We start from the raw sequence: 26,859 nt of genomic DNA, 5'->3' as shown, positions 1-26,859 counted from the left end.
TGCAGCCTCTCTGTGCTAGTGACGGCTATTCAACTGTCTGATGTCCTTGAGATAGAATCTGTTTTTCAGTCTCTCGGTCCCAGCTTTGAAGCACCTGTACCGACTTTGCCTTCTGGATGATAGCTGGGTGAACAGGCAGTGGCTTGGGTGGTTGTTGTCCTTGATGATCTTTTTGGCATTCATGTGACATTGGGTGCTGTAGGTGTCCTGGAGGGCAGGTAGTTTGCCCCTGGTTATACATTGTGTAGACCGCACCACCCTCTGGAGAGCCCTGCGGTTGTGGGCAGTGCAGTTGCCAAACCAGGCAGGGATGCAGGCCGACAGGATGCTCTTAATTGTGCATCTATAAAGATTTGTGAGGGTTTTAGGTGACAGGCCAAATTTCTTCAGCCTCTTGAGGTTGCGCATTCTTCGCCAAACTGTCTGTGTGGGTGGACTATTTCAGTTTGTCGGTGATGTGTACGCAGAGGAACTTAAAATATTCCACCTTCTCCACTGGTGTCCCGTCAATGTAGATCGGGGGGTGCTCCCTCTGCTGTTTCCTGAAGTCCACGACCATCTCCTTTGTTTTGTTGATGTTGAGTGAGAGGTTATTTTCTTGACACCACACTCCCAGAGGCCTCGCCTCCTCGCTGTAGGCTAACTCATCGTTGTTGGTAATCAAGCCTACTACTGTTGTGTCGTCTACAATCTTGATTGAGTTGGAGGCGTGCATCTCCAGGCAGTCATGGGTGAACAGGGAGTACAGGAGGGGACTGAGCCCTTGTGGGGCCCCAGTGTTGAGGATCAGCGAAGTGGAAGTGTTGTTTCCTATCTTCACCACCTGGGGGGGCGGCCCGTCGGGAAGTCGAGGACCCAATTGCACAGGGCAGGGTTCAGACCCAGGGCTTCAAGCTTAATGATTAGCTTGGAGGTTACTATGGTGTTGAATGCTGAGCTATAGTCAATGAACAGCATTCTTACATATGTAGATATTCCTCTTGTCCAGATTGGATAGGGCAGAATGCACGGGCCGTAAGCAAATTGGAGTGGGTCTAGGGTGACAGGTAAGGTGGAGGTGATATGATCCTTGACTAGTCTCTCAAAGCACTTCATGATGACAGGAGTGAGTGATACGGGCCGATAGTCATTTAGTTCAGTTACCTTTACATTTTTAGGAACAGGGACAATGGTGGCCATCTTGAAGCATGTGGGGAGAGCAGACTGGGATAGGGAGAGAGCACCCTTAAACAGTTTTCACATTTTGCTGCCTTAAATTTCAATCGAGATTTTCGCACACTTATCTACACAACCTAATCCACATTTTCAAAGTGAAAAAAAACGATACATTTTCTGAAATTAATAAAAACAGAAAACAAAAAAGTATTTATACCTCTTGTAAGTTCAGGAGCAAATACTAATAATAAGTTTGAATCAGCCATATTACCATTATGGTCACCTTATTGCATGGATCAAAAACATTATATAGATATACACATTACATACACTACCAGTCAAAAGTTTGGACACACCTACTCATTCAAGGGTTTTTCTTTATTTTCACTATTTTCTACATTGTAGAATAACGTTGGTTATCTGGGGTTAGGGTTAGGGATAACGTTGGTTATCTGGGGTTAGGGTTAGGGATAACGTTGGTTATCTGAAAGCCATTTACTGATATTGGATAACTCTGATTTCTTTCACTGAGGTTTTGTCCTTATGGGACACGAGTGGAGCTGAATCATCAGCATAGAAAAACGATTTATATTTGTTGAATGAGGTCCTTATGCTTGCAAAAATAGCGGTTCTTATGATTTAACCTCTTATTAAGTCGACCCTCTACTTTTTTGAACATTCTGTTAAAAATCGCGCAACATTTCAGCGCCCTGCTACTCATGCCAGGAATATAGTATATGCATTTGCTTAGTCTGTGTGGATAGAAAACACTCAGACGTTTAAAAAACTGGTTAAATCACTGCTGTGGCTTTACCAGAACGGCATTTACATTGAAAAGCACAGGAAAAACTGATCACTGAAAATGGGAAAATATATCCATGCGCTACTTGAACCCATTGATAAACGTGAACCACAATTAATTGACTGAGGTTGCAGTACCTACAGCTTCCACACGGTGTCTAGAGTCTTGTCATTTCCCTTCGAGTTTTTTCTTGGTCAAACACATACAGGACACCGTATCTCCTTCGGTCTAGGACCGGATATTTTCGTTGAGTTTCTAGCTGGACATTTTTCCAGACGGACAGCTAATGATCTTTACATCGCCTCCTGATGAATTTTATCGCTTATTAACGTTTACTAATACCTAAAGTTGCATTACAAACGTATTTCGAAGTGTTTTGTGAAAGTTTATCGTCGACTTTTTTAATTTTAAAAAATGACGTTACGTTTTGAAACGATGTTTTTTTCGTTTATCACACAGTCTACATATAACGATATCTAGGCTTTATATGGACCGATTTAATCGAAATAAAGACCCAAATAGTGTTTATGGGACACCTAGGAGTGCCAACAAAGAAGATGGTGAAAGGTAATGAATGTTTTCTATTTTATTGTGCGGTTTGTGTAACGCCGAAATGCTAATTATTTTGTTTACGTCCCCTGTGGGTCTTTTGGGGTGTTGCATGCTATCAGATAATAGCTTCTCATGCTTTCGCCGAAAAGCATTTTAAAAATCTGACTTGTTGCCTGGATTCACAACGAGTGTAGCTTTAATTCGATACCCTGCATGTGTATTTTAATGAACTTTTGAGTTTTAACTAATACTATTAGCATTTAGCGTAGCGCATTTGCATTTCCAGAGCTCTAGTTGGGACGCAAGCGTCCCGAGTAGAAGCAACAGGTTAAAAATATCTACCCGTGTCTGTCAGAACCCTCAGTTGGAAAGTACATTTCAAACAATGATTAAACCTCAGAACCAGCAATGAACCAGCTTCATGAGCATTTCTGGGACAATTAAAGATGGACATAAAATGAACAAAAATATAAAACGCAACATGCAACAATTTCAAAGATTTTACTGAGTTACAGTTCATGTAAAGTTACAGTTCAGTCAATTTAAGTGCAGTCAATTTAAATAAATTCATTTGATCCTCATCTATGGATTTCACATGACTGGGAATACAGATTTGCATCTGTTGGTCAAAGATACCTTAAGAAAAGGTAGGGGCATGAATCAGAAAGCCAGTTAGTATCTGGTGTGAACACCATTTGCATCATGTAGTGCGACACATCTCCTTCATATAGAGTTGATCAGACAGTGGAATGTTGTCCCACTCATCTTCAATGGCTGTGTGAAGTTGCTGGATATTGGCATGAACTGGAACATGCTGTCATACAAGTTGATCAAGAGCACCCCAAGCATGCTCAATGGTTTACATGTCTGATGAGTATGGAAGAACTAGGACATTTTCAGCACCCAGGACTTGTACAGCGCATTTAGAAAGTATTCAGACCTCTTGACTTTTTCCACATTTTGTTGCGTTACAGCCTTATGCATGGGGCCATACATTATCATGCTGAAACAGGAGGTGATGTCGGCAGATGAATGGCACAACAATGGGCTTCAGGATCTTGTCACGGTATATCTATGCATTCAAATTGCCATCGATAAAATGCAATTGTGTATGTTGTCCGTAGCTTATGCGTGTACATACGCACTGCACAATGCGTCACTCCCTGTTGAACACGGAATGAGGGGGAACTCAGTTTGTTGTTTTGGAAAATTTTGAAAGTCTATTGAAAAAGTTTAGTTACTAGATAGTTACCATTTGAGTTTAGATCCCGCGATGCAGTTGGCATCAGTTGCTGGGACCACTACCATCTGTCTTGGTGTAGCAGCTAGCCTAGCTGCCTATCAATCTAGCGTGGTTTTGTTGAGGTCTTGAACGCAGCCCACGATGCGGTTAGATATTGTGGCAGGGACCGCAGATTTTCCCTGGCTTGTGGCTGTCTAGATCCCTATTGTTGTTATTGTTGTTTCCAATCTTTCCTACATAATAGACACCGTTGGCATTACCCATATGGTTGATGAGGATATTGCAAACTCCATATTGCAAATGTATGGTCCCTTACTAGACGTCCACGAGTGTTATTAAAATAGGCCGGCGGCCTCAGGTCGTGCCCCAGGGCCAGATCTCCTGGGAAGTCATCAAATAAAGTCTCTCTGACATTTGGTTTCCGACATTTCTGGAAAATTATTGCAAATGGACAAAACATCACCAAACAGACATGGCCGTCTCTCCTAAAAGGAAAATACTTTGAAGGCGAAACTCTGTGAGCACAGTTTGGCCAAATGGGCTTTTAGCCCAGAAACAAGATGGCATCGAGGCCTCAACACTTTTTGAGTTAAGGCCCATTTTCTGGGATTATAGGTCAAAAACGGTAATACACCGCTAATTTGATCACTTCACGTCAATGTACATAAACTTACGGTGTATGAAAAAAAAAGAACCAGACAGAAATATTTCAATGTCTTTTTGGTGATGAAAACCCCCCCACATTTCTTTAACCAAAAATGTTATAGATTCAGTTGCGGCATGTTCAAATGAATCTGTTAAGGCAGGTTTTGGAGCTGTATGTGATTTATGTGATTTTCTGAACTCACACACACACATAGTCAATGAGGAGTGACACAGTGTGAGGTTTACAGATACACAGAGCCTGCAATTATTTATTTCACCTTTATTTATCCAGGGAGGCCAACTGTGACCTGGCCAAGATAAAGCAAAGCAGTGCGACACAAACAACAACACAGTCAATAACACAGGCAGATAAGGTAATAAATCGGCCATAGTGGCGAAATAATTACAATTTAGCAATTAAACACTGGAGTGAGAGATGTGCAGAAGATGAATGTACAAGTAGAGATACTGGGGTGCAAAAAAACAAAAACAATATGGGGATGGGGTAGTTAGGTGGGCTATTTACAGATGGGCTATGTACTGGTGCAATGATCTGTAAGCTGCTCTGACAGCTGATGCTTGACCGTAGTGAGGAGATATGAGTCTCCAGCTTCAGTGATTTTGCAATTCGTTCTAGTCATTGGCAGCAGAGAACTGGAAGGAAAGGCGGCCAAAGTAGGAATTGGCTTTGGGGGTGACCAGTGAAATATACCTGCTGGAGTGCGTGCTATGGGTGGGTGCTGCTATGGTGACCAGTGAGCTGAGATAAGGTGGGGCTTTACCTAGCAAAGACATATAGATGACCTGGAGCCAGTGGGTTTGGCGACGAAAATGAAGCGAGGGCCAGCCAACGAGAGCATACAGGTTGCAGTGGTGGCTAGTGTATGGAGCTTTGGTGATAAAACGGATGGTACTGTGATAGACTGCATCCAAGTTGCTGAGTAGAGTGTTGGAGGCTATTTTGTAAATTACATCCCCGAAGTCAAGGATCGGTAGGATAGTCCGTTTTATGAGGGTATGTTTGGCACCATGAGTGAAGGATGCTTTGTTGCGAAATAGGAAGCCAATTCAAGATTTAATTTTGAATTGGAGATGCTTAATGTGAGTCTTGAAGGAGAGATTTTACAGTCTAACCAGACACCTAGATATTTGTAGTTGGCCACATATTCTAAATCAGAACCGTGCAGAGTAGTGATGCTAGACGGGCGGGCAGGTGCGGGCTGCGATTGGTTGAAAAGCATGCATTTAGCTTACTTGCAGTTGGAGGCCATGGAAGGAGAGGTGTATAGCATTGAAGCTCGTCTGGAGGTTAGTTAATTCTTAGCGCCAGTGGGACTCCTATTGACAACTTCCGGTGAAATTGGAGGGTGCGCAATTCAAATAAATAATCATAGAAGTTATGGATATTAAACATTTAGGTACATACAAGTGTCTTATATCGGTTAAAAGCTTAAATTATTGTTCATCTACCTGCATTGTCCGATTTACAATAGGCTTAACAGCGAAAGCATGCCTTATTGTTTGAGGACGGCGCCCACAATATATTTTTCAACCTGCACAGGCTTCATAAAATCACAAATAGCCATTAAATATTCACTTACTTTTTGAAAATCATCCTCTGATTTGCAATTCAAAGTGTCCCAGCTACAACATGTATGGTCACTTTGTTAGATAAAATCTTCTTTATATCCCAAAAGTCAGTTTATTTGGAGCCATCGATTTGAGTAATCCACTCGTTCAACATGCAGAGAAAGGAATCCAAAAAGCTTCTGCTAAACTTTGTTAAAACAAGTCAAAATATGTTTCTATAAAATCCTCAGGTACCCTAAAGTGTAATTAAACTATAATATTTCATACGGAATGAAGTATGTTCAATAGGAAAGGAAAACTAGCAGGTCCTCTTCGTCGCGCGCGCACAGACTGATTTACAGCTCTGACTCCCAGTACTAAAACTCAAAATTCTTCCTTGTTTGGGAAGAAACAAGCCTGAAACCTTCAACAAAGACTGTTGACATCTAGTGGAAGCCATAGGAATTGGTTATGACCTTCCATTGAAAGAGCATGGCTATCAACAAAAAAAACAATTTTCTTTGGATTTTCTCCTACCATATCTATTGTGTTATAGTCACAGACATTATTTTAACATTTATACAAACTTCAAAGTGTTTTCTATCCAATCGTACCAATGATATGCATATCCTGGCTTCTGGGCCTGTGTAACACGTAGTTTACTTTGGGCATGTCAGTCAGTCGGTAATTCAGAAAAAAGGACTCTAGCCTGAAGAAGCCAGTGTCCAAAGAAGGGCCAGTTGTATAAAGAATTCTGTCGTCTGCGTAGAGGTGCATCAGAGAATCGCCAGCAGCAAGAGAGACATCACACAGAAAAGAGATGGCCCGAGATTTGAACCCTGTGGCACCCCCATAGAGACTGCCAGAGGTCCGGACAACAAATAGCTCAAATAACTCTGCCAGGACCTAGGATCAAGAGAGACGCTCAAGTCTTTTAGTACTATATCTCTTGACACAATGATGAAAATAATCATGGCCTCTAAACCTTCAAGCTGCATACTGGACCCTATTCCAACTAAACTACTGAAAGAGCTGCTTCCTGTGCTTGGCCCTCCTATGTTGAACATAATAAACTGCTCTCTATCCACTGGATGTGTACCAAACTCACTAAAAGTGGCAGTAATAAAGCCTCTCTTGAAAAAGCCAAACCTTGACCCAGAAAATATAAAAAACTATCGGCCTATATCGAATCTTCCATTCCTCTCAAAAATTTTAGAGAAGGCTGTTGCGCAGCAACTCACTGCCTTCCTGAAGACAAACAATGTATACGAAATGCTTCAGTCTGGTTTTAGACCCCATCATAGCACTGAGACGGCACTTGTGAAGGTGGTAAATGACATTTTAATGGCATCGGACCGAGCTCTGCATCTGTCCTCGTGCTCCTAGACCTTAGTGCTGCTTTTGATACCATCGATCACCACATTCTTTTGGAGAGATTGGAAACCCAAATTGGTCTACACGGACATGTTCTGGCCTGGGTTAGATCTTATCTGTCGGAAAGATATCAGTTTGTCTCTGTGAATGGTTTGTCCTCTGACAAATCAACTGTAAATTTCGGTGTTCCTCAAGGTTCTGTTTTAGGACCACTATTGTTTTCACTATATATTTTACCTCTTGGGGATGTTATTCGAAAACATAATGTAAACTTTCACTGCTATGCGGATGACACACAGCTGTACATTTCAATGAAACATGGTGAAGCCCCAAAATTGCCCTCGCTAGAAGCATGTGTTTCAGACATAAGGAAGTGGATGGCTGCAAAATTTCTACTATTAAACTCGGACAAAACAGAGATGCTTGTTCTAGGTCCCAAGAAACAAAGAGATCTTCTGTTGAATCTGACAATTAATCTTAATGGTTGTACAGTCGTCTCAAATAAAACTGTGAAGGACCTCGGCGTTACTCTGGACCCTGATCTCTCTTTTGAAGAACATATCAAGACCATTTAGAGGACAGCTTTTTTCCATCTACGTAACATTGCAAAAATCAGAAACTTTCTGTCCAAAAATGATGCAGAAAAATTAATCCATGCTTTTGTCACTTCTAGGTTAGACTACTGCAATGCTCTATTTTCCGGCTACCCGGATAAAGCACTAAATAAACTTCAGTTAGTGCTAAATACGGCTGCTAGAATCCTGACTAGAACCAAAAAATTTGATCATATTACTCCAGTGCTAGCCTCTCTACACTGGCTTCCTGTCAAAGCAAGGGCTGATTTCAAGGTTTTACTGCTAACCTACAAAGCATTACATGGGCTTGCTCCTACCTATCTCTCTGATTTGGTCCTGCCGTACATACCTACACGTACGCTACGGTCACAAGACACAGGCCTCTACCACTGAGGAAGTGTCTAATTGTCCCTAAATTTCTGATCAGGCCCACACCCAAACAAGGGCAAGCAAACAGCTGGAGGCAGGGCTTTCTCGCTATAGAGCTCCATTTTTATGGAGGCAGGGCGAGTCTGCCTACCCATGTCAGAGACGCAAACTCGGTCTCAACCTTTAAGTCTTTACTGAAGACTCATCTCTTCAGTGGGTCATATGATTGAGTGTAGTCTGGCCCAGGAGTGGGAAGGTGAACGGAAAGGCTCTGGAGCAACGAACCGCCCTTGCTGTCTCTGCCTGGCCGGTTCCCCTCTTTCCACTGGGATTCTCTGCCTCTAACCCTGTTACGGGGCTGAGTCACTGGCTTACTGGGGCTCTCTCATGCCGTCCCTGGGGGGGTGCGTCACCTGGGTGGGTTGATTCACTGTTGTGGTCAGCCTGTCTGGGTTGGCGCCCCCCCCCCTTGGGTTGTGCCGTGGCGGAGATCTTTGTGGGCTATACTCGGCCTTGTCTCAGGATGGTAAGTTGGTGGTTGAAGATATCCCTCTAGTGGTGTGGGGGGCTGTGCTTTGGCAAAGTGGGTGGGGTTATATCCTTCCTGTTTGGCCCTGTCCGGGGGTGTCCTCGGATGGGGCCACAGTGTCTCCTGACCCCTCCTGTCTCAGCCTCCAGTATTTATGCTGCAGTAGTTTATGTGTCGGGGGGCTAGGGTCAGTTTGTTATATCTGGAGTACTTCTCCTGTCCTATTCGGTGTCCTGTGTGAATCTAAGTGTGCGTTCTCTAATTCTCTCCTTCTCTCTTTCTTTCTCTCTCTCGGAGGACCTGAGCCCTAGGACCATGCCCCAGGACTACCTGACATGATGACTCCTTGCTGTCCCCAGTCCACCTGGCCATGCTGCTGCTCCAGTTTCAACTGGCCTGGGCCCTAGGACCATGTCCCAGGACTACCTGACATGATGACTCCTTGCTGTCCCCAGTCCACCTGGCCATGCTGCTGCTCCAGTTTCAACTGTTCTGCCTTACTATTATTCAACCATGCTGGTCATTTATGAACATTTGAACATCTTGGCCACGTTCTGTTATAATCTCCACCCGGCACAGCCAGAAGAGGACTGGCCACCCCACATATGCTCTCTCTAATTCTCTCTTTCTTTCTCTCTCTCGGAGGACCTGAGCCCTAGGACCGTGCCCCAGGACTACCTGACATGATGACTCCTTGCTGTCCCCAGTCCACCTGACTGTGCTGCTGCTCCAGTTTCAACTGTTCTGCCTTATTATTATTCGACCATGCTGGTCATTTATGAACATTTGAACATCTTGGTCATGTTCTGTTATAATCTCTACCCGGCACAGCCAGAAGAGGACTGGCCACCCCACATAGCTTGGTTCCTCTCTAGGTTTCTTCCTAGGTTTTGGCCTTTCTAGGGAGTTTTTCCTAGCCACCGTGCTTTTACACCTGCATTGTTTGCTGTTTGGGGTTTTAGGCTGGGTTTCTGTACAGCACTTTGAGATATCAGCTGATGTACGAAGGGCTATATAAATACATTTGATTTGATTTGATTTGACAACAGGCCCTCTGTTTTAACACACTGAACTCTGTCTGAGAAGTAGTTAGTGAACCAGGCGATGCAGTCATTTGAGAAACCAAGGCTGTTGAGTCTGCCGATAAGAATGCAGTGATTGACAGAGTCGAAAGCCTTGGCCAGGTCGATGAATACGGCTACACAGTATTGTCTTTTATCGATGGCGGTTATGATATCGTTTAGGACCTTGAGTGTGGCTGAGGTGCACCCATGACCAGCTCGGAAACCAGATTGCATAGTGGAGAAGGTACAGTGGAATTCGAAATGGCCGGTGATCTGTTTGTTAATAACTTTTTAGGGCTGGGGTTCCACTAGCGGCAGAGCGTGAAATTCAAAAATATTACAGCTGTAGAAAAATGCTTGTTGAAAATCTCAATTATCGTGGATTTATCAGTGGTGACAGTGTTTCCCTAGCCTCAGTGCAGTGGGCAGCTGGGAGGTGGTGCTCTTATTCTCCATGGACTTTACAGTGTCGCAGAACTTTTAGTTTGTGCTACAGGGTGCAAATTTATGTTTGAAAAAGCTAGCCTTGCTTTCCTAACTGCCTGTATAGAATATATTGGTTCCTAACTTCCCTGAAAAGTTGCATATCGCAGGGGCTAGTCGATGCGAATCCAGTAAGCCACAGGATGTTTTTGTGCTGGTCAGTCAGGTCTGGGGTGAACCAAGGGCTATAGCTGTTCCTGGTTCTACATTTTTGAATGGGGCATTCTTATTGAAGGTTACCTGCGTTCGAACTATCAAAGAACCGTCAGACCTAGAGCTCTGAAACATTGTATACATGTTCTAGAGCTTAAGTCGATAGTGTACGGTGAGTTATGCGGCTCTAGAAGGTTCTCAGGCCGAGAAACAGCGTCATCCATTTGCAATGACTTCAATTCATTTTGAACATCGCGAAAATGATGACCTTTAGAAAAGTCCCAGAATCACAAGCCTAGGTGCATTGAAACCGTCTCATCTCATAGAGACATACCATAAAGTTTCTGTCCGATAGCTCATTCAGGGACACCATAGCAACGCCTGGAAAAAGGGAATTTTCAGCACTAATTAAGGTCGCTGCTCCGGGCTCCGAATGACCTATTGAGCCGAAACTCGGGATTCGGGTCGCCTCTTCTAGGCTTACATATAATGTCAGAACTGGATCTACAGCTAGAACATAACTACGTGTGTTTTAAGTTTTTATTATTTATTATAGTTTATATAGGCAGGGCTTTCTCCTATAGAGCTCAATTTTTATGGAACGGTCTGCCTACCCATGTCAGAGACGCAAACTCGGTCTCAACCTTTAAGTCTTTACTGAAGACTCATCTCTTCAGTGGGTCATATGATTGAGTGTAGTCTGGCCCAGGAGTGGGAAGGTGAACGGAAAGGCTCTGGAGCAACGAACCGCCCTTGCTCTCTCTGCCTGGCCGGTTCCCCTCTTTCCACTGGGATTCTCTGCCTCTAACCCTATTACAGGGGCTGAGTCACTGGCTTACTGGGGCTCTCTCATGCCGTCCCTGGAAGGGGTGCGTCACCTGAGTGGGTTGATTCACTGATGTGGTCATCCTGTCTGGGTTGGCGCCCCCCCTTGAGTTGTGCCATGGCGGAGATCTTGGTGGGCTATACTCAGCCTTGTCTCAGGATGGTAAGTTGGTGGTTGAAGATATCCCTCTAGTGGTGTGGGGGCTGTGCTTTGGTAAAGTGGGTGGGGTTATATCCTTCCTGTTTGGCCCTGTCCGGGGGTGTCCTCGGATGGGGCCACAGTGTCTCCTGACCCCTCCTGTCTCAGCCTCCAGTATTTATGCTGCAGTAGTTTATGTTTCGGGGGGCTAGGGTCAGTTTGTTATATCTGGAGTACTTCTCCTGTCCTATTCGGTGTCCTGTGTGAATCTAAGTGTGCGTTCTCTAATTCTCTCCTTCTCTCTTTCTTTCTCTCTCTCGGAGGACCTGAGCCCTAGGACCATGCCCTAGGACTACCTGACATGATGACTCCTTGCTGCCCCCAGTCCACCTGGCCGTGCTGCTGCTCCAGTTTAAACTGTTCTGCCTTATTATTATTCGACCATGCTGGTCATTTATGAACATTTGAACATCTTGGCCATGTTCTGTTATAATCTCCACCCGGCACAGCCAGAAGAGGACTGGCCACCCCACATAGCATGGTTCCTCTCTAGGTTTCTTCCTAGGTTTTGGCCTTTCTAGTGAGTTTTTCCTAGCCACCGTGCTTCTACACCTGCTTTGCTTGCTGTTTGGGGTTTTAGGCTGGGTTTCTGTACAGCACTTTGAGATATCAGCTGATGTACGAAGGGCTATATAAATACATTTGATTTGATTTGATTTAGTTTAAACAGAAGGCGCTCTGAAATATGTGACAGTTGGCTTCTAAACGTGTTGGACAAAGTGGGTTTGGTGTCAGTATGTATCAGTTTGGTGTCAGAATGATATCGTATTGACTGATGGATGCTAACTTGATGGCTTACTTTTGTCCATTTGCAATAAGTTTAAACAGTGATGAACCATCACCAAATGCACAGGCTGAAATCAACACCAACAAGCGATGGAGAGGAACCACTGCACAGCCATCCCAAGTTCAACGGGCCAGTCAATTGGGCATTTCTGCAGTATATTTGTTATGCAGGTGAGTGAGGACCCAAAAGCGCTTTAACAGAAACAGAGTCTTTTAATGTCAAAACACAGGGAAGACATAGATCCTCTTCAGATGTATCGATTGACAACATAGACAACCCGCAGAGAGGGCGACAAATAAATCATAAAGTCCTCTGATCTTAACCTCTTCAGTCGACCCTCTACTTTTTTGAACATTCTGTTAAAAATCGCGCAACATTTCAGCGCCCTGCTACTCATGCCAGGAATATAGTATATGCATTTGCTTAGTCTGTGTGGATAGAAAACACTCAGACATTTAAAAAACTGGTTAAATCACTGCTGTGGCTTTACCAGAAAGGCATTTACATCGAAAAGCACAGGAAAAACTGATCACTGAAAATGGGGAAAATATATCCATGCGCTACTTGAACCCATTGATAAACGTGAACCACAATTAATTGACTGAGGTTGCAGTACCTACAGCTTCCACAGGGTGTCTAGAGTCTTGTCATTTCCCTTCGAGGTTTTTCTTGGTCAAACAGATACAGGACACCGTATCTAATCCGGTCTAGGACCGGATATTTTCGTTGAGTTTCTAGCCGGACATTTTTCCAGACGGACAGCTAATGATCTTTACATCGCCTCCTGATGAATTTTATCGCTTATTAACGTTTACTAATACCTAAAGTTGCATTACAAACGTATTTCGAAGTGTTTTGTGAAAGTTTATCGTCGACTTTTTGAATTTTAAAAAAAAATGACGTTACGTTTTGAAACGATGTTTTTTTCGTTTATCACACAGTCTACATATAACGATATCTAGGCTTTATATGGACCGATTTAATCGAAATAAAGACCCAAATAGTGTTTATGGGACATCTAGGAGTGCCAACAAAGAAGATGGTGAAAGGTAATGAATGTTTTCTATTTTATTGTGCGGTTTGTGTAACGCCGAAATGCTAATTATTTTGTTTACGTCCCCTGTGGGTCTTTTGGGGTGTTGCATGCTATCAGATAATAGCTTCTCATGCTTTCGCCGAAAAGCATTTTAAAAATCTGACTTGTTGCCTGGATTCACAACGAGTGTAGCTTTAATTCGATACCCTGCATGTGTATTTTAATGAACTTTTGAGTTTTAACTAATACTATTAGCATTTAGCGTAGCGCATTTGCATTTCAGAGCTCTAGTTGGGGCGCAAGCGTCCCGAGTAGAAGCAACAGGTTAACAGGAGAGTCCCCTTCTAGCAGCAGAGGAGAATAGCAGGGTTAGCGGCGACAGACTGCTGGTCTCTCCGGGTAGGCGCGGGTTGTAGAGGACAGAGGTACCTGATCACACGTAGCATCTGATGAAGAGGCAGATTACGACAGGACAGGACAAGGGTGAAGCAAACGAGAATCTGACAAAGACAGAAGCAGAAACAGAGAGAGAAATAGAGACCTAATCAGAGGAAAAAAGGGAACAGGTGGGAGAGGGTAAACGAGGTAGTTAAAGGAGATGAGGAACAGCTGGGGAAGGAAAGGAAGAGAAGGTAACCTAATACGACCAGCAGGGGAAACGAAGTGAAGAGAAAGAACAGGAACAAGACATAACATGACAATACATGACAATATTAGACCATGTCTAATTCGTGATGGTAAATGCCCATTGTAAAACATTGCAAATGGACAGTACATTTCAACGTTTATAATGAGGGATTTACCATCACCAAATGGACAGGCTGAAATCAACACCAACGAGCGATGGAGAGGAACCACAATCACTGCTCATCCGTCCCGAGTTCAACAAGCCAGTCAATTGGGCATTTCTGCTGCATATTAAACCGTGTCCAATTCGTGACGGTAAATGCCCATTGTAAGACATTGCAAATGGACAGCTGTGCGCCTGGTAATCTGAACCGGTTTCAGGAGCATTAAAAAAAGGGTTTTAATGCCTTTAGGAGGGTGCAAGGGGTCCATGGCTGGGTAGGGAGCACCCCACCCGTGCCCATCCAATAGAGGACGCCCCTTGTCATTTGGACATTTAAAAAAATCCCACTTCTCTCTCATTGCACGAGTGATGGCGACAAACCACTGTCACTGCTCTTCCATCCCGAGTTCAATGAGTCAGTCAATTGGGCATTTCTGCAGTATATTAAACCATGTCCAATTCGTGATGGCAAATGCCCATTGACTGGGCACCCTGGTCATTTTTCAAAGTCCCACTTCTCTCTCATTGCACCAAATTCTTACTTCCTATAACTTCCTATGATCAAACATGACAAATAGACCTTCTAGGTTGATTCAGGGCTTAACATAGTGATATATATCATTTGGTCAGTGTAAATGCCATTTGGATATTTCTTATGCCATTTGGACATGGTTCACTGACTTTTGGGTTCGGAAGCCAACTTCCTATGATCATATATTGCAAATGGACAAACTCAATAAAATAAGACAAATCTATGTTCATACGGTTATTACATATGTATAATTGACCAAAAAAAATCTATGGTGGAGTGCAGTTGCCATCTTTGGGATTTTTGGGGTATGACACTTGGCATTTGCCATGTTCCACTTTCCATATGGTTTGGATGAACTGCCGACCATTTGAGTGGTATTTGCGATTGTGTATATGGAACGCCAAATGGCAATAAGTTGCCATTCATTTTTCTCCATTTCATGGGGATCTTCCCTTATCTGCGACTTGCACTGTCTGGAACTGCGATGAGTAACAGCGTAACCTATGATTCTACCATGACAAAGACCAAATCCGGCGGGTGTACCATTGAGGACAGTGGTGTCTCTCTATCACAGGTGAAGAATCTTTTAAATGAACAAACAAACAGAGTTCTATAAGCAGTTGTTACAACAATAAGACATTTTCTTCAAGTGTTGTGTCCAAATCCTAGTGGAGTTAACTAATAAAATAATGTACGACCTGACCAGAGAGTTCCAAGACCTGAAGAACAATTTGCGTTCTCCCAGAGTCAGCTTGATAAGTTTAAACAGGAGAACGGCAAGATGACAGCAATATGTATGTGAATCCATGATAACAATGACAGAGAAATCTCGAGGGACAATCAAGGCGGAACAACACGCTTATGGACGGAATTGCAGAATCTCCACATGAGACCTGGATGGATTTTGAGGACAAAGTGAGGGAAATTATCTCGTAGAAACTGAAGATGGACCACAGGAAAATTGAGGTGGAGCGCACCCACAGAACTGGAAAATCCACCACCAGCCCAGATGAAAGGCCTAGGCCGATAGTGGTCAAGCTCCTGTGTTTCAAGGACGAGGTAGCTGTTCTGGAAAGAGCCAAGAACTTGAGAGGAACGTACATCTTCCTCAATGAGGACTACCCTGAAGCTGTGCGCCAGAAGAGGAAAGAACTCATCCAAGCCATGAAGGCTGCCTGGAGCGCGTGGGGACATTGCTTACATCTGCTATGACAGGCTCATTGTCCACCCTCCCTTCCAAAAGCCTGGGAAGGATGGGATGAGAGACAAGCCTATGGGTTTGTAGCTTCAACCCATAACACCAACTGATTAATGGACTGCTGAATGTATATGTTTTTCTCTTGCTTTGTTTGTTATTTTCCACATCATGTCTATGTCTGATAAGCTACCCAGGAAAGGGCTGAAAATAGCCCGTATTAATATATGTAGCATTAGAAATAAGGTTCATGCGAACATCAGATAACATTCATATATTAGCCATTTCGGAGACTTACTCAGATAATTCATTTGATGATACAGAAGTAGCAATACAAGGATATAACATATATAGAAGAGACAGGAATGCTTATTGGGGCGGTGTTGCTATAATCATTCAGAGCCATATCCTGTAATGCTCAGAGAAGATTTTATGTCAAGTGTTATTTATTGAAGTGTTGTGGTTGCAGCCTCACCTGGCACATCTAAAGCCTTTTATTTTGGGTGTTGCTATATGCCACCAAGTGCTAAAGTATCATTCAGTGTCTAAATAATATGTGTGAAATATTTGATAGTGTATTGATAGGTCTACTTTCTTGGGATCGGAAAATATTGACTGGTTTCATCAAGCTGTCAACTCAAGAGGAAGCTTCTCACTGTAACCAGTGCCTGTAATCTGGTTCAGGTTATTAATCAACCTACCAAGGTGTTTACAAACACTACAGGAACAAGATCATCCACATGTTTGATCACATTCTTACTAATACTGTAGAACTTTGTTCTAAAGCTGTATCCGTACCTATTGGATGCAATGATCACAATATGGTATATCCAAGAAAGCCGAAGTTCAAAATATGGGCCTAAAATTGTGTATAAGAGATCATACAAATGATTTTGCTGCAACTCTTCTCTGGATGAAGTTAAAAATATTTGTTGGTCTTATGTAATTAATAAAGAGCATCCAGATGCTGCACTTGATGAATTTATGAAATTGCTCCTTCTAATTATTGATAAACATGCACTGTTATGTAACTGACTGTTAGAACTTTTAAGGCTCCATGGATTGATGAGGAATTTAAAAACTGTATGGTTGAAAGAGATGGGGGGAAGAAGTGGCTATTAAGTCTGGATGTACACAACCGTTCAAAAGTTTGGGGTCACTTAGAAATGTTCTTGTTTTTAAAAAGCACATTTTTGTGCATTAAAATAACATCAAATTTATCAGAAATACAGTGTAGACATTGTTAATATTGTAAATGACTATTGTAGCTGGAAACGACTGATATTGAATGAAATATCTACATAGGCGTAGAGGGCCATTATCAGCAACCATCACTCATGTGTTCCAATGGCATGTTGTGTCAGCTAATCCAAGTTTATCATTTTTAAAGGCTAATTGGTCATTAGAAATCCCTTTAGCAATTATGTTAGCACAGCTGAAAACTGTTGTCCTGATTAAAGAAGCAATAAAACTGGCCTTCTTTAGACTAGTTGAGTATCTGGAGCATCAGAAATTGTGGGTTTGAATACAGGCTCAAAATGGCCAGAAACAAAGAACTTTCTTCTGAAACTCGTCAGTCTATTCTTGTCCTGAGAAATGAAGGCTATTCCATGCGAGAAATTGCCAAGAAACTGAAGATCTTGTACAAAGTTGTGTACTACTCCCTTCACAGAACAGTGCAAACTGACTCTAACCAGAATAGAAAGAGGAGTGGAAGGCCCGGTTCCCAACTGAGCAAGAGGACGAGTACAGTTTCTAGTTTGAGAAACAGATTCCTCACAAGTCCTCCACTGGCGGCTTCATTAAATAGTACCTTCAAAACAAGTCTCAAGTCTCAACATCAACAGTGAAGAGGCGACTCCGGGATGCTGGTCTTTAGGCAGAAATCCTCTGTCCAGTGTCTGTGTTCTTTTGCCCATCTTAATCTTGACTTTTCATTGACCAGTCTGAGTTATGGATTTTTTTTGCAACTCTGGTAAATATTTTCTTAAACCTTCTGGAACTGCTGTAACGGTTTTCTTGAGGTGAAGGAGAGGCGGACCAAAATGCAGCGTGGTTTCTATTCATGTTTTTAATGAGACAACTAAACATGAACATAATACAAAACAACAAACGTGGAAAACCAAAACAGCCCTATCTGGTGCAAACACAGAGACAGGAACAATCACCCACAAACCCAACACCAAACAGGCTACCTAAATATGGTTCCCAATCAGAGACAATGACTAACATCTGCCTCTGATTGAGAACCATATCAGGCCAAACATAGAAATAGACAAACTAGACATGTAACATAGAATGCCCACTCAGATCACACCCTGACCAAACAAAACATAGAAACATACAAAGCAAGCTATGGTCAGGGTGTGACAGTACCCCCTCCCCAAGGTGCGGACTCCGGCCGCAAAACCTGAACCTATTGGGGAGGGTCTGGGTGGGCATCTGTCCGCGGTGGTGGCTCTGGTGCTGGACGTGGCCCCCACTTCACCATAAGTCTTAGTCCGCCCCATTGTCCGCTTCCGTACTCTGTGTTGACCATTTATCAACCATATGAATGATCATTGATTATTTTCAAGGGGAACTTACTTTGAAGACTTGGAAATTAGTTACTTTGTTTTGATTAATAACGCATTCAGTTGGATATTTTAAAGGTTCCTCCCTAACTTTGAGTTTAATGATTTGTGAAATGTAATGTTTGATGCAGAATGTGATTCATGTTGAGTACTGTACTCTACTGTAGGTGGGTGCTGTTGCTGGTGGTTTTGGGTTGTCCTGCAATCAAAATAATGTTCAACTGACATTTGAATATAATAACACTGTTTTAATGAGTGCTACAAAGTGCTACTGTACAGTTACAGTCAGATTGTCATCAAACAATTTTTAAATAGACCAACCAACAAAACTTGGATAAACGGAATGTTCTCAAGTCCTGTGTAAACTAGCCATGTGTGCCTGGTGTCAATGACAATGGAGTTCAACTACTCCCAGAAGATAGTGTTTGTGCAGCACGGACTGAACGAGACACAGAAAAACAAACAGATCTACAAAAATACTTTATAACCTTATTTGACCATCATGTGATAATGTACATTGAGTGCATGACCCAGATATTTGTCATCTACTCCTATGCTTTCTGTGAATTCAACAGCTTGACAGTGATGGCATATGACAGGTGGTGGCCATCTGTAAGCCATTACAATACCACTATATCATGACAACTCAAAGTGTGGACACTGCTTTATCGGACGTGGCTTTTCTCATTGCCAGAAAGTAGCATTGAGATGGGACTAACAGCTAGGTTGCCCCTGTGGCTTCTACATCGATAAACTCTACTGCTTAAACTAGGAGTTCTTGAAACTCTCATGTGTTGACACCACTCTGAACAACCTCTATGGCTTCATTCTCACCTTTTCTCACGTCTCTCAAACAATAATCCTGATTTCCTATGTGGACATCATCAAAGCGTCTTTGCGTTTCAGGGAGAAGAGGAAGAATTTAATGCAGACCTGTCTGCCTCATCTGATCACCTGACTAACTTCATCATATCCGTCACCTTCGATGTGATGTTTGCTCGCTATGGCAGCAACACCAGCCTGCTGGCCCTGAGGAATATCATGGCGGTGGAGTTCTTAGTTGTGCCTCATTTGGTGAACCCTATAATGTATGTGATGAAACTTGCTGCCCTAAGTTAAATGCATTGGAGTGATGCACTTGTGTTAAAAACCCTCTCCCCCCTGTGTGCATCAACATATCTGACTCCAATACTTCCAACAGTTGTGTCAAGTTGTCTGGATGTCGTTTGGGTGGTGAACCATTCTTGATACACACAGGAAACTGTTGAGTGTGAAAAACCCAACAGAGTTGCAGTTCTTGACACACTCTAACCGGTGCGCCTGGCACCTATTACCATACCAGCCAGGTGACCTGTGATACAAGTCAGTACTCAACATCCATCCATGTCTGAGGACGTCGGGAAATGACGTGGAAACCGGAGTTAATGCCTTAACTTGACCTTAAACACTTGGAATTTAACATTTGGAACAACTTTGAAATTTGAGAAACATGGATGAATGTCTAGTTCTGACGTGAGACTATGAGAGCTGGTAGTACCATACACTGTTCAAAGGCAATTCAATATGTTGTCTTGCCCATTCACCCTCTGAATGGCACACATATATAATCCATGTCTCAATTGTCTCGAGGCTTAAAAATCATTTAACCTGTCTCCTCCCCTTCATCTACACTGATTGAAGTGAATTTAACAAGTGACATCAATAAGGGATCTTTCACCTGGATTCATCTGGTCAGTCTGTCATGCTTTGTAAACTCAGTGTATGTCATGGAAAGAGCAAGTGTTACTAATGTTTAGTACATTCAGTGTTTATTCCCACACTATGAGGTTGGAATAATGCTGTGAAATTGTAAAAATAATGAAAATGCCCTTTTAGTGTAAAAGCAATTTTTTAAAGACTGCCTAAAATTTCAGCCAGTTTTGGTTGGATGGAGTTTTGGCCTGCAGGCTATTTTGGTGGGATGGAGTTTTATTCCATCTGCTGACAACACCAGGCAGTAAATGAGAAAATAGACGAATCATTTTAAAAAGGGTTCCAAATCTCTCTGCCAGTAACAGCTAGTTTTCAGTTTCCCCTCCCCATTCAGACCACACCCAGACAGTCCAAGTAAATTCTTTATGGAAAAATTGCCCACTTGCTAAGAAGCAATTTGTGTTTGTTTTTTTCAAATTAGTTGGTCAAACATAATCACAGTAACGTACTTAAATTGTTATCCAAAAATCATACGATATTGAGATAAAAATGGCTGCATTTGACCTTTAAGTGAAAATAGCTGTTCATAGGCCTACTGTATATATCCTGCTCGTATACAGTGGGGAGAACAAGTATTTGATACACTGCGATTTGCAGGTTTTTCTACTTACAAAGCATGTAGAGGTCTGTAATTTTTATCATAGGTACACTTCAACTGTGAGAGACGGAATCTAAAACAAAAATCCAGAAAATCAATTGTATGATTTTTAAGTAATTAATTTGCATTTTATTGCATGACATAAGTATTTGATCACCTACCAACCAGTAAGAATTCCGGCTCTTACAGACCTGTTAGTTTTTCTTTAAGAAGCCCTCTGTTCTCCACTCATTACCTGTATTAACTGCACCTGTTTGAAAGACACCTCTCCACACACTCAATCAAACAGACTCAAACCTCTCCACAATGGCCAAGACCAGAAGCTGTGTAAGGACATCAGGGATAAAATTGTAGACCTGCACAAGGCTGGGATGGGCTACAGGACAATAGGCAAGCAGCTTGGTGAGAACAGCTGTTGGCGCAACAATTGATGGCAACAACTGTTGGCGCAATTATTAGAAAATGGTAGAAGTTCAAGATGACGGTCAATCACCCTCGGTCTGGGGCTCCATGCAACATCTCACCTCGTGGGGCATCAATGATCATGAGGAAGGTGAGGGATAAGCCCAGAACTACGGCAGGACCTGGTCAATGACCTGAAGAGAGCTGGGACCACAGTCTCAAAGAAAACCATTAGTAACACACTACGCCGTCATGGATTAAAATCCTGCAGCGCACGCAAAGGTCCCCCTGCTCAAGCCAGCACATGTCCAGGCCCGTCTGAAGTTTGCCAATGACCATCTGGATGATCCAGAGGAGGAATGGGAGAAGGTCATGTGGTCTGATGAGACAAAACACTCGCCGTGTTTGGAGGAAGAAGAAGGATGAATACAACCCCAAGAACCCCATCCCAACCGTGAAGCATGGAGGTGGAAACATCATTCTTTGGGGATGCTTTTCTGCAAAGGGGACAAGACGACTGCACCGTATTGAGGGGAGGATGGATGGGGCCATGTATCGTGAGATCTTGGCCAACAATCTCCTTCCCTCAATAAGGAAAGTATTGAAGATGGGTCGTGGCTGGGTCTTCCAGCATGACAACGACCGAAGCACACAGCCAGGGCAACTAAGGAGTGGCTCCGTAAGAAGCATCTCAAGGTCCTGGAGTGGCCTAGCCAGTTCAGACCTGAACCCAATAGAACATCTTTGGAGGAGCTGAAAGTCCGTATTGCCCAGCGATAGCCCCGAAACCTGAAGGATCTGGAGAAGGTCTGAATGGAGGAGTGGGCCAAAATCCTGCTGCAGTGTGTGCAAACCTGGTCAAGAACTACAGGAAACGTATGATCTCTGTAATTGCCAACAAAGGTTTCTGTACCAAATATTAAGTTCTGCTTTTCTGATGTATCAAATACTTATGTCATGCAATAAAATGCAAATTAATTACTTAAAAATCATACAATGTGATTTTCTGGATTTTTGTTTTAGATTCCGCCTCTCACAGTACATGCTTTGTAAGTAGAAAATCGGTGGCCAAAATCGGCAGTGTATCAAATACTTGTTCTCCCCACTGTATATGACTTAATAAGACATTTCCACTCTTGATGAATTGTTATCTTAGGAGGACTACTTATTAAGTTCATTTCCCTGGATTGTTGAAGCACTAACTTTTATATCGATCTTGTGTCTAATCATATCCCTGATAAACAGGCATGTTTGTATCTCAAAACAAATCCAATTACACTTGTCACATCCGCCGAATACAACAGGTGTAGACCTTACAGTGAAATGCTCACTTGTAAGCCCTTAACCAACAATGATTTAAGAAGTTACATTACATTTACATTTAAGTCATTTAGCAGACGCTCTTATCCAGAACGACTTACAAATTGGTGCTTTCACCTTATGACATCCAGTGGAACAGCCACTTTACAATAGTGCATCTAGGTCTTTTAAGGGGGGTGAGAAGGATTACTTTATCCTATCCTAGGTATTCCTTAAAGAGGGGGGTTTCAGGTGTCTCCGGAAGGTGGTGATTGACTCCGCTGTCCTGGCGTCGTGGAGGGAGTTTGTTCCACCATTGGGGGCCAGAGCAGCGAACAGTTTTGACTGGGCTGAGCGGGAACTGTACTTCACTCAGTGGTAGGGAGGCGAGCAGGCCAGAGGTGGATGAACGCAGTGCCCTTGTTTGGGTGTAGGGCCTGATCAGAGCCTGGAGGTACTGAGGTGCCGTTCCCTCACAGCTCCGTAGGCAAGCACCATGGTCTTGTAGCGGATGCGAGCTTCAACTGGAAGCCAGTGGAGAGAGCGGAGGAGCGGGGGTGACGTGAGAGAACTTGGGAAGGGTTGAACACCAGACGGGCTGCGGCGTTCTGGATGAGTTGTAGGGGTTTAATGGCACAGGCAGGGAGCCCAGCCAACAGCGAGTTGCAGTAATCAGATGGGAGATGACAAAGTGCCTGGATTAGGACCTGCGCCGCTTCCTGTGTGAGCAGGGTCGTACTCTGCGGATGTTGTAAGAGCATGAACCTACAGGAACGGGCCACCGCCTTGATGTTATTTGAGAACGACAGGGTGTTGTCCAGGATCACGCCAAGGTTCTTAGCTCTGGGAGGAGGACACAATGGAGTTGTCAACCGTGATGGCTTGAGATCATGGAACGGGCAGTCCTTCCCGGGAGGAAGAGCAGCTCCGTCTTGCCGAGTTCAGCTTGAGGTGATGATCCGTCATCCACACTGATATGTCTGCCAGACATGCAGAGATGCGATTCGCCACCTGGTCGTCAGAAGGGGGAAAGGAGAAGATTAATTGTGTGTCGTCTGCATAGCAATGATAGGAGAGACCATGGAGGTTATGACAGAGCCAAAGTGACTTGGTGTATAGCGAGAATAGGAGAGGGCCTGGAACAGAGCCCTGGGGGACACCAGTGGTGAGAGCACGTGGTGAGGAGACGGATTCTCGCCACGCCCACCTGGTAGGAGCGACCTGTCAGGTAGGACGCAATCCAAGCGTGGGCCGCGCCGGAGATGCCCAACTCGGAGAGGGTGGAGAGGAGGATCTGATGGTTCACAGTATCGAAGGCAGCCGATAGGTCTAGAAGGATGAGCAGAGGAGAGAGAGTTAGCTTTAGCAGTGCGGAGCGCCTCCGTGATACAGAGAAGAGCAGTCTCAGTTGAATGACTAGTCTTGAAGCCTGACTGATTTGGATCAAGAAGGTCATTCTGAGAGAGATAGCGGGAGAGCTGGCCAAGGACGGCACGTTCAAGAGTTTTGGAGAGAAAAAAAAGAAGGGATACTGGTCTGTAGTTATTGACATCGGAGGGATCAAGTGTAGGTTTTTTTCAGAAGGGTGCAACTCTCGCTCTCTTGAAGACGGGAGGGACGTAGCCAGCGGTCAGGGATGAGTTGATGAGCGAGGTGAGGTAAGGGAGAAGGTCACCGGAGATGGTCTGGAGAAGAGAGGAGGATAGGGTCAAGCGGGCAGGTTGTTGGGCGGCCGGCCGTCACAAGACGCGGATGTCATCTGGAGAGAGAGGGGGAGAAAGAGGTCAGAGCACAGGGTAGGGCAGTGTGAGCAGAACCAGCGGTGTCGTTTGACTTAGCAAACGAGGATCGGATGTCGTCGACCTTCTTTTCAAAATGGTTGACGAAGTCATCTGCAGAGAGGGAGGAGGGGGAGGGGGAGGAGGATTCAAGAGGGAGGAGAAGGTGGCAAAGAGCTTCCTAGGGTTAGAGGCAGATGCTTGGAATTTAGAGTGGTAGAAAGTGGCTTTAGCAGCAGAGACAGAGGAGGAAAATGTAGAGAGGAGGGAGTGAAAGGATGCCAGGTCCGCAGGGGGCGAGTTTTTCCTCCATTTCCGCTCGGGCTGCCCGGGCCCTGTTCTGTGAGCTCGCAATGAGTCGTCGAGCCACGGAGCGGGAGGAGGACCGAGCCGGCCTGGAGGATAGGGGACATAGAGAGTCAAAGGATGCAGAAAGGGAGGGAGAGGAGGGTTGAGGAGGCAGAATCAGGAGATAGGTTGGAGAAGGTTTGAGCAGAGGGAAGAGATGATAGGATGGAAGAGGAGAGAGTAAGCGGGAGAGAAGGCGAAGGTTGGGACGGCGCGATACCATCCGAGTAGGGGCAGTGTGGGAAGTGTTGGATGAGAGCGAGAGGGAAAAGGATACAAGGTAGTGGTCGGAGACTTGGAGGGTTGCAATGAGGTTAGTGGAGGAACAGCATCTAGTAAAGATGAGGTCGGGCGTATTGCCTGCCTTGTGAGTAGGGGGAAGGTGAGAGGGTGAGGTCAAAAGGGGAGGAGGTGGAAAGAAGGAGGCAGAGAGGAATGAGTCAAAGGTAGACATGGGGGAGGTTAAAGTCGCCCAGAACTGTGAGAGGTGAGCCGTCCTCAGGAAAGGAGAGCTTATCAAGGCATCAAGCTCATTGATGAACTCTCGAGGAACCTGGAGGGCGATAAATGATAAGGATGTTAAGCTTGAAAGGGCTGGTAACTGTGACAGCATGGAATTCAAAGGAGCGATAGACAGATGGGTAAGGGGAGAAAGAGAGAATGACCACTTGGGAGAGATGAGGATCCCGGTGCCACCACCCCGCTGACCAAGAAGCTCTCAGGGTGTGCGAGCACGTGGGCGGACGAAGAGAGAGCAGTAGGAGTAGCGGTGTTGTCTGTGGTGATCCATGTTTCCGTCAGAGCCAAGAAGTCGAGGACTGGAGGGAGGCATAGGCTGAGATGAACTCTGCCTTGTTGGCCGCCAGATCGGCAGTTCCAGAAGGCTACCGGAGACCTGGAACTCCACGTGGGTCGTGCGCGCTGGGACCACCAGATTAGGGTGACTGCGGCCATGCGGTGTGGAGCGTTTGTATGGTCTGTGCAGAGGAGAGAACAGGGATAGACAGACATAGTTGACGGAGGCTAGAGAAGAGGCTACGCTAATGCAGAGGAGATGGAATGACAAGTGGACTACACGTCTCGAATGTTCAGAAAGTTCAGCTTATTTAGCAAGAATCTAATTGACTAAAATGATTAAAATGATACTACTGCCTAGGTAGGCTAGCTGCGTTTGTTGACACTACCTAATCAAGTCGTTCCGTTGAGTGTGGAAGTTTCTACAATGCTGCTTTTCGGGGGCTAGCTGGCTAGCTAGCAGTGTTGGTTACGTTTACGCTTGCGTTAGGAGAACGACAATAGCTGGCTAGCTAACCTAGAAAATCGCTCTAGACTACACAATTATCTTTGAAACAAAGACGTATGTAGCTAGCTACGATCAAACAAATCACACCGTTGGGACTGTAAATGAAATGAAATGAAAATGTGATACTACCTGTGGAGCGAAGCGGAGATGCGACCGGAATGCGAAAGTTCTATTCAGTAGACGTTGGCTGGCTATTGGTTAGCTTCGGAGTGTCTCCTACGTTAAGGACGACAAAATAGCTGGCTAGCTAACCTCGTAAATTAAGATAATCACTCTAAGACTACACACTCTAACTACACAATTATCTTGGATACGAAGACAGCAAAGACAACTATGTAGCTAGCTAATACTACACTAATCAAGTCGTTCAGTTGAGTGTGATAGTTACTACAGTGCTGGTAGCCGGTGAACGTATGCTAGCTGGCTAGCTGCTAGGCAGATAGGGGACGACGAAATACGATAATAACGCAATTTATCACTCTAAGACTCCACACTCTAAACTACACAATTATCTTGGATACGAAGACAGCAAAGACAACTATGTAGCTAGCTAACACTACACACTAATCAAGTCGTTCAGTTGAGTGTGATAGTTACTACAGTGCTACGGTAGCCGGTGAACGTATTGACAGATAGGAGGACGACGAAATACGATAATTACGCAATTATCTTTGATATAACGACGACTATGTAGCTAGCTAAGAAGAAATTGCTAGATTAGACAAATCAGACCGTTGTATTATAATGAAATGTAATGTAATGAAAAAGTTATACAACCTGCAGACCGAAGCGCGGATGCGACCGGCTCAACTCCAGCGGAAGTATGTCTCGTTAAGTTAAGAAAAATAAGTGATAAGTAAAAAATAGAAAATAAAGTAACAAATAATTAAACAGTAAAAACATTAAAGTAACAATAGCGAGGATATATA

General features: G+C 44.0%; 1 pseudogene; it reads left to right on the top strand.

The window, feature by feature from the left end:
* The first annotated feature begins 18,838 nt into the window (after positions 1-18,838).
* LOC115121416 (olfactory receptor 4S1-like) lies at positions 18,839-19,569 on the top strand (annotated as a pseudogene).
* The last annotated feature ends 7,290 nt before the right edge of the window (positions 19,570-26,859 follow it).

Source organism: Oncorhynchus nerka, linkage group LG14 (genome assembly GCF_034236695.1).
Source record: "Oncorhynchus nerka isolate Pitt River linkage group LG14, Oner_Uvic_2.0, whole genome shotgun sequence".
Lineage (NCBI taxonomy): Eukaryota > Metazoa > Chordata > Actinopteri > Salmoniformes > Salmonidae > Oncorhynchus > Oncorhynchus nerka.
This window is presented reverse-complemented; position numbering and strand designations above follow the sequence as displayed.